The sequence below is a fragment of the Zingiber officinale genome, chromosome 4A, assembly GCF_018446385.1.
Source record: "Zingiber officinale cultivar Zhangliang chromosome 4A, Zo_v1.1, whole genome shotgun sequence".
NCBI lineage: Eukaryota > Viridiplantae > Streptophyta > Magnoliopsida > Zingiberales > Zingiberaceae > Zingiber > Zingiber officinale.
The window spans coordinates 6,668,272-6,677,529 of record NC_055992.1 but is presented as its reverse complement, the minus strand read 5'-3'; positions in this window follow the sequence as shown (position 1 = coordinate 6,677,529).

Here is a 9,258-nt window from a genome sequence, read left to right as displayed (position 1 = left end):
GTTACCAAGCGACCCTTATAGATAAGTCCATCCATGTCAGTCTTTCTCTTAAAGACCCACTTACACCCAATGGGTTTTACCCCTTCAGGTGGATCAACCAAAGTCCATACTTGGTTGGTGTACATGGATTTCATCTCGGATCTCATGGCTTCTAGCCATTTCTCAAAATCTGGTCTCATCACAGCTTCCTGATAGGTGGTAGGCTCATCATTTATGAGCATAACGTCATCATGGTCAGACAAGAGAAATGAGTATCTCTCAGGCTGACGACGTACCCTATCAGACCTGCGAAGAGGTATGTCTACTTGAACTGGTTGTTGTTCCTCAACTCTTTGTGGAACAACATCATCCACAACACTTTGTGGTTCCAGTTCAATTTCCATCGAGGCTTCAGTGCTATTGTTCGCATCTTGAACTTCTTCAAGATCGAACGCGCTCCCACTAGTCTTTCTAGAAACAAAGTCCCTTTCTAGAAAGACCCCAGTCTTTGCCACAACTACCTTATGTTGACTAGGAATGTAGAAGTAATATCCCTTAGTTTCCTTGGGATATCCAATAAAATAGCACTTGTCGGATTTGGGTCCTAATTTGTTTGAGACTTGACGTCTAACGTAAGCCTCACAACCCCAAATCCTCATGAAAGACACCTGGGCATCTCTCCCAATCCATATCCTATATGGTGTCTTTATCACGGCCTTTGATGGAGCTCGGTTGAGTATAAAAGCTGCCGTGTCTAGAGCATAACCCCAAAGGTATGTCGGAAAATCTGTGTGACTCATCATCGATCGCACCATATCTAATAGGGTACGATTCCTCCTTTCAGATACACCATTCCACTGTGGTGTTCCAGGAGGAGTGAGTTGGGATAGGATCCCACACTCTGCTAGATAGTCACGGAACTCATGGCTAAGGTATTCTCCACCTCGATCGGATCGAAGTATCTTAATACTCTTGTCAAGCTGGTTCTGTACTTCATTCTTGAATTCTTTGAACTTTTCAAAGGATTCAGACTTATGTGTCATCAAGTACACATAACCGTATATACTGAAGTCATCAATAAATGTGATGAAGTACCTATAACCGCCTCTAGCAGCGACATTGAAAGGGCCACATACATCACTATGTATGAGTCCTAACAAATCAGTCGCTCTTTCGCTGTGCCCACTAAAGGGAGTCTTGGTCATCTTGCCTCGTAGGCATGACTCGCATATCTCATATGATTCTAAATCAAATGAGTCCAGCAAACCATCCTTATGGAGCTGGGATAAGCGCTTGTCATTTATATGACCTAAGCGACAGTGCCAGAGGTATGTTTGGTTCAGGTCATTTAACTTGAATCTCTTGGTATTTATGTTATAGATAGGGCTTTCCAGGTCTAGAATATAGAGTCCATTTATCATAGGTGCACTACAATAGAACATATCGTTTAAATAGACAGAACAACATTTGTTTTTTATTATAAACGAAAATCCTTTCTTGTCCAAATAAGAAACTGAAATTATGTTCTTAGTCAAGGCAGGCACATAACAACAATCATCTAATTCTAGTACAAGCCCAGAGGGAAGAGATAGATGATAAGTTCCTACAGCAATAGCAGCAACTCGTGCTCCATTGCCTACTCGTAGGTCTATCTCACTCTTCGTCAATGCCCTGCTATTCCTCAGCGCTTGTACATTAGTACAAATGTGCGAAGCACATCCGGTATCTAATACCCACGATGAAGAAATAGAGAGGTTGACTTATATAACATGTATACCTGAAGTAGAAATCTTATTTCTCTTCTTCTTAAGATCTTCTAGGTATTCTTTGGAGTTCCTCTTCCAGTGCTTTGCTTGTCCTTGATATAGGTGACAAATGTTAGCTATAGCCCTAGAGCCAATCATTTGATGATTGTATTTTGGACTTATTGTATCATATTCTATATAAATAAAGGCATTTGGATTTTGGTTATTATACTTACTTGTATTGGTGCCAAATAAACTAAGTATAATAATGTCCTTGAGTAGATGGTTCTCACCTATATCAATCGGTTAGTTGAACCGATAGTGAGATGATATAGGGAATACTACTCTTAATCATTCCTAGTCGAGTATTAACATTCAGGGACAATGTTAATGCAATAAGACTAGCATGTAGGTCAACTCGATGACTTGATCTCACAAGTCATGGATATAGATATATCAAGTTGACACATGGGTATACATTAGAGAATGTATACTGAATGACCCGCCATGAGAAAGTATCATGGATCGTTATATGAGTGTCATATACTTTCTCATGTGGCTATTAGTATGACTACTAGTCCTTAGACCTGAAGTCACCATGGATCCCTACATAAGGAGTTATGTACTTTGGTTTCGTCAAACGTCACCCGTAACTGGGTGGACTATAAAGGCGATTACTGGGTATGTAACGAATTATGCAGAGGGATGTGAGTGATGTAGATGGGATCTATCCCTCCTATATGACGGGAGAGACATCAATATTCTTGATAGAGTGAGACCACGAAGTGCATGGCCATGCCCAAATGAGTCAATATAGGATATTGAGCTCATTTGATTTAGTGAGTCTACTTGGTGTTCAAGATTTAGATTGATCAGAGGATGACACGGTCTATGTCTCACATTGATCAATCTAGATGTCTAGGATAGAAGGACACTTGTCATATTTTGTGAGGAGTCACAATTAGTAGTCATAAGGTGATGTCGGATCTCGACATTCTTGTAACTTAGGTAGTAATGATGTGTTGCTAGATACCGCTCATTACTTATGCTCCTAAATGGGTTTAGGGCATTGCCAACGTTACAAGAACCTATAGGGTCACACACTTAGGACAATTAGATGGAGATTAGGTACATATGATGAACCAAGAGGATTAGATTCATTTGATGAATCAAATTGGATTAAGAGTAATCCTAATTGGGCTAACTTGAGTTCGACTCAAGTTGATTCATGTGTTCAATGAGTCTAATTTAGATTTTGACTCATTGAATCAATTTAATTAAATGAATTAGATTCATTATATTAAGTTGGCTTGAATCAAATGGTTGGATTCGATCAACCATGGAAGAGATTTGGTCAAGTTTGACTTGACTTGAGAGGAAGAGGAAGAGTCAAGTTTGACTTGACTAATTGCCACATCATTGGTGAGATGGCAATATGTGGACCAATGATGATGTGCCACATCATCAAAGTGTGCCACCTCATGGGAGTTACAATTCCATTCTCTTTAATGGCTACATTTAATGAGAATGGGGGTTACACCTTAGAGAGTGGCTGGCCACTTATGGTCTTGAATGAAATTCATTTTTCATTCAAGTGTAATTGATTCTCTTTTCTTCCTCTCAAGCTCTTCTCCTTTCTCCCTCTCATCTTCTTGCCGTGACCTATCAAGATGCTAGCACATCTTCGTTTAGGTCTTCTCCACCTAAGTGTTCGTGTGAATACTTCTAGAGAAGTATCTATCTTGATACTCTTGAGATCCGGCACCGTTTGGACGAGCGGGAACGCGAAGGGCTTCGCTTCAAAGGTATATCCTTTCTTCTTGTAGATCTAGGAGTAGATCTAACTAGTAAACTCGTACTCGTATTCAAAATTTTGAAATATACTCTTCGCACGAGATCCGTTGGCTAGGGTGATTCGGGGTTTCCGCGACGCGAAAACGCGGTTTTCGCGGCCCGAAAAACCCAACAACAAAGATGTTCAACCATATCGTAAGCACCCATCAACTCATGTTGCTTCTGAAGCTCAGAGTTCATGGTCGCGAGCATAAGACAGGACACATCTAATGCGTCATCTTGATGCTTCTTGTAAGCATCACGGTCTGCTCGCATGGCAGTGGCAGGAGGAGCCTCCGGAATAGGCTGCTCCAGAACGTACAGTTTACGTTCCTAAGTGAGAACTATTCTCAGATTCCTGTACCAGTCCAGGAAATTTGCTCCATTGAGCTTGTCCTTCTTAAGGACAGAACGCAGAGAGAAGATTTTCGTGTTCGACGTCATGGAAATTCTACAACAGAAATAAATGCAGAAATAAGTATCATATTCTTAATCATTAAATTAGGCCTTTAACTAAATGATGCTCCCACTAAATTCTATAATTCATGTGGGACAAGATCCACATCATACTAACCCTTGAGTTAGCTTTGGCTAATACGTGTTGGTGCAACATCCCTCAGGTCAAGGTTGACCTGGTTGACCAAGCTTGAGTCTTGGTTTGGGTTTCGATGTTTGACAATGCAAGGTTGATTGAAGAAGAGTCAAGTAGGTCAAGGATGACCGGATACTTGACTGGGAAGTCCTAACTGGGATATTAGGCAAAGTGAAATACCTAGTGAGTGAAGCTAGGCAGAAGGAAAATCCTGGTGAGTGAAGTCAGGTGAAAGACCTAGTGAGTGAAGCTAGGCAGGAAGAAAATCCTGGTGAGTGAAGTCAGGTGAAAGACCTAGTGAGTGAAGCTAGGCAGGAAGAAAATCCTGGTGAGTGAAGCCAGGTGAAAGACCTAGTAAGTGAAGCTAGGCAATTGGGAAAAGTCCTGGTGAGTGAAGTCAGACAAGAGAAATCCAGATGGGTCAAGGTTGACCAGACATTTGGTGAGAGTCCAAGTAGGTCAAAGGAATTGACCGAATACTTGGCACGAACAGAAAAGTCCAAGTGGGTGGTGTTGGCCATTTTGCATGTCACGTGGCACATCAAATTAATTAAAATTGAAACTCATTAAAATATAAACAAGTGTTGTAGCAACGAGTTCCAAGTCGTATTTTTTTTCCAAGGGTTACTAGCAAAAAGTGTGAATTCTAGAATTGGTTCCAATCAAAATCTAACTTCAACTAAGTCAAGAATAGCATCAAAGAAATGTTGTTCTCATCTAACTTGATTCTTTTTCATTTCATCAGATTAGCATCCATTAAGTTTAGCTCCCAAAACATCATTAAATCAAATAGATCCATTATTATCTCTTAAATTCACAATCACAGTAATTATGAAACTCAAAAGCTCATTACACTTCTAGAAACCGAACTAGCATCCTATTTTCAGTAACAATCAACCTCACCAATCAAACTCAAACAAATCTTCAGCTCTCACTCTCACTCAACAAAGTGATACATTCGACATCTAAATTCAATTCACATTCTCAACAATTCCAAGCATTGAACAAATGTTCTCTAAATTTTTGAATTGAAACTATCTCTAACTTGTGAACTAAAACATTGAATTAAAACTAGAATTAGGTTTTAAACTAAGTTATCAGTTAAATTCTGGTTAGAATTGCAGAAGTGTAAAGGTAAGCAGAATTACAATTAACCTAGATCAATTGGCCAAATCGACTCAGTGTTGCTGTGGAATGGAAGTCGGAAAAGGTTCAGTAGCTATCGGAAACCTCCCCTCAAGCTCTGTTGACTGTGAAAATCGCTGAACAAGAAACCTCCCTTGCACAGGATCACGGCGGTGGAACAAAGTCAAGGCGCAATCGAGAAACCTCCCTCGATCACTCTCTGCCCTCGGAAGATGAACGCCGGCCACTTAGTATCGCCGTTGATGAAGAATTTTTGCCCTCAGATCTGGAGAATGGAATGGGAAGCTCGGCGACGCGGAGAAGAAGAAGAATGCACTGTGTCGCGAAAACGCCGAGCCCAGGGAAGCACTGTAGCTTCTCAAATGTTTTAAACCTCTCCTCATCTGATCGGACGGTCCAGATTGATTTGGGCTCGATCAACGATTGGATCATCTCGGATCTGAATCAAAACTTCCAGATCTTCATCAATGGACTAGATCTGCTCCTCATTAGGTCGGATGGACCAGATGCTTGACGGATGGCTCAGATCTACTTGATTGTAGATGAACGGTCCAAATAGCTCCAAGGTGTAATCGCCTCATTAAGCCCTTGATTTAAGCCCAAATGCGGTCTGACTTGATCGGGTCCATGACCCTTTTGATGCCTACAAAATAATAAACAATTATCAGCATCAAATACCATGAAATTAGGCTAATTTGCAATTAGGTCCAAATTCAAATGCAATTATGAAATATGATGTAAAATACGATATTAAGCTATGAAAGATCATGAAAAATATGCATTATGAATTAAAACAATATAGCAAAATCATGGTTATCAAATCCCCCACACTTAATCTTGGACGTCCCGTACAAGTCAATAAAACTACAAATCATCTCCACAAAATTTCCTAGCAATACTTAGAAGATAGTAAAAGGTAATTAACTGAGGTCATCTTAAAGATCACAAACATTCATGAATACAATCCAAACAATAATCAGTAGGTATGATGGTTTCAACCCAATTGAAAAATTAAGCAAGTTACAATCTCACAAGGTATTCACCTATTCTAGCCCTCACACTCAAACATGTATATTAGTGGAGTTCAACTCAATGCAACTCACAACATTTCACTACCATAAGCTTGCTTATTCTCTAATTCTCCACCACCATAAAACATAGCATACATGAATCAAAAGGATTTAATCATCAAGAATTGAAATGGAAGCAAAAAGAACAATGAAAGTGAATGAAAATGGCAAAAGAAAAGTATTTAATGAAAAAAAAATGAGAAGATAAGAGTATTGGAGGAGTATACTTGATGAGTTGACCAATTTGATGTGAAAAGAGTTGTATACCATTTGTCATTACCAATTCAACATATCAAGCTAACCTCTCCTTCAATTTGATGGCAAACAAATAATCTTGATACTCTATCTTCCACTTGATACTCTCTTGATGTGCCAAAATTTTTCACTTTTTTTCTCACTGTTTTTTTTACTGTTTCACTTCAATTCCAACACTTTTCACTTCAATTCCAACACTTTGAAACTCAAAAAATAATCTCAAATCATCTCATGGAGAAAGGCTTCCTCCCCCACACTTAAAATATTGTCCGTCTCGGACAATTAAACACAACATGTATCCAAAAACTTGATACTTTCCTTGACAGTACAATTCTGGAAATTTCAGAATCTACTCAAGCCACAACCAATCAAATGTACAGCTACACATTTTAAAAATTTAACTTCACTTAAATCACAGCAGCCACACCAAATCTGATTCCAACTTGACCAGCAAAGTTTCTTGCTTAGTGTATATATTTTTTTCTCTGTAAAATGACATCCCTTTCGCAAAGTTGGGTCATTCCTGAACTTGGTCCTTAACTGATCAGATGTTTGGATCAAAGTCTTGGTTCAATCTTAATGAAATTGATAACTGGTTCCTGATCAGAATCAATTTCAGCAATTGGTACAAAATAGTTTCTGAATTCATTAGCTGTATATGCATTTCTATTGCATTGGTGGAAAACCAAATCAAGCTTCATAGAACACCTACAGCAGATTCGATTACAGCATTCTTTACAGCATGCCAAAACTGAAATCAGAACAATCTAAATATCACTCAGACTTGAGCTCTTCACTAAGGATTCTGACTTCAAAAATTCAGCTTCCAAACCTAGATTATCAGAATTGATGAACCAGAGAAATTCCAGCATTTTGCATAACCACTTCTGCTATGAAGATTTCACAAAACTGCAGCCATTTCTCCTCACTATTTGAGCTACTTGATACTTCGAGACTCTATAAAATTCAGTTTGAAAAGAATCATGAACTGAGATGAGAAACATTTGTTACATAGAGTGCAAGATCTTCACGAACTTTCTCAATAAATTTAGAGCAGGTGATAATAGATGGATACAACATCTCAAGCTAAACCTAAAAGCTATAGCTCAGCTCATAGACAGCCACACCATCATGATAGGAAACTAGTTTCATGTTGTTTCAGCCACCCTTCTTCAAATTCAATTCAGTTAAATCAGTCATACCCTTCAAGAAATCAAAATTTGGATGCAAGTTTACAATGTTTCAAAGCTTCCTTCCAGATTCAGAAGGAATCCAAGCACAATGAAATTCAAGTGCTGGCCACAGCCCAACTTGTTGGATTAAGTTTCAAAATACTTCAAAACTGACTAAATAGATACTAGATTTCAGAAATCAGCAGCTTATATAACTTCTAAAATCCTGCAACTTCCAGTTCCAGAAATCAAATTCCAATTCCAAGAATTGCAATGATAGGATTCAAATTCAATGTATTGTTGATCCTCATCAACTTTTAAATATTGGCACACAGCAAGTATTTTGAGGCAACAACTGATGCAACCAACTCCAGAATTATCACTTGAATCTCAGTCTTCAGCAACCAGCTAGAACTTCCAGAAATTCAGCATCTAATCTTAAGTTTCAAAATTATGATACCAAGATAGCTTCAATTAACTTATATAGAATTCAGCTTGGTAAACGGAATCATTTGGCACTGGGATTGTTGGCACAAAACAGGGCTAAAATACTGATTCCAGAATTTAGAATCTGGAAATTTTAGCTTCTTGTCAATTTTCATTCCTCTTTTGAATTACTTCTTAAACTCGTGGTTAATATTTTTAGTGATTTCAGATCAAGAATTCAGTTAGCCAATCATCTCAGATTCATTCCTTTGAACAGTTCCCAGTTTTCAATCTATTGATTCTAAAACAGGGACCCTTAAGTTTGCTGATATTAATTCTGTTCCCATACATTTCAGCCAAATTCCCCTAGCTAGCAAACCTTGGATGATAGCACGTTTAAAAATGAATCAAAATAGCTCAAATTCATTCCTTTCAGAATCGAATAGCAACAAAACTTTGCTCAAATCAGCAGATTACCTATGGCACAAAGCTGATCTACATTTAAATCTGGATTCATTTCCTTTTAAAGATGCACACTTCTTTCCTTTTTAAATTCTCTTCTACACTTGATCAGCATTAAGTCCTAACGTCTTTTTTTTTCCTGCATTGGCACAAACATTTCAGCTTAATTTTTAGTACCTTCTGCTTCAATAGCAATCCAGAACTCAAGTTTCAGATTTGTTTCAGGTTCCAGATTTCGGTTGTATGTTTCTGTTTGGTATCAATTTCCCTGTCTAAAAATCCTGTAACCACTGGAAAAGAAAGATAACCATTAATCAATACTAAATTGATAGCTGGGTTTCACCTTTTTCATGAACAAATAGCTTTAAAACCTTTCCACACAGCAAGGTGCAAATTTCAACATTTTCCTCATAACTTTGTATCAACTTTGCATTGTTTAGCCAACAAAAACTTCAATACTTCTTCATCTTGCTTCTTAAGATCCCTATAATACATACTCGAAAGAATTCCAAGTTCCATCCACTCTAGCCCATCACAATTAATTTCCAACTTGGCACAGAGTAGTTCCATCTCATGCA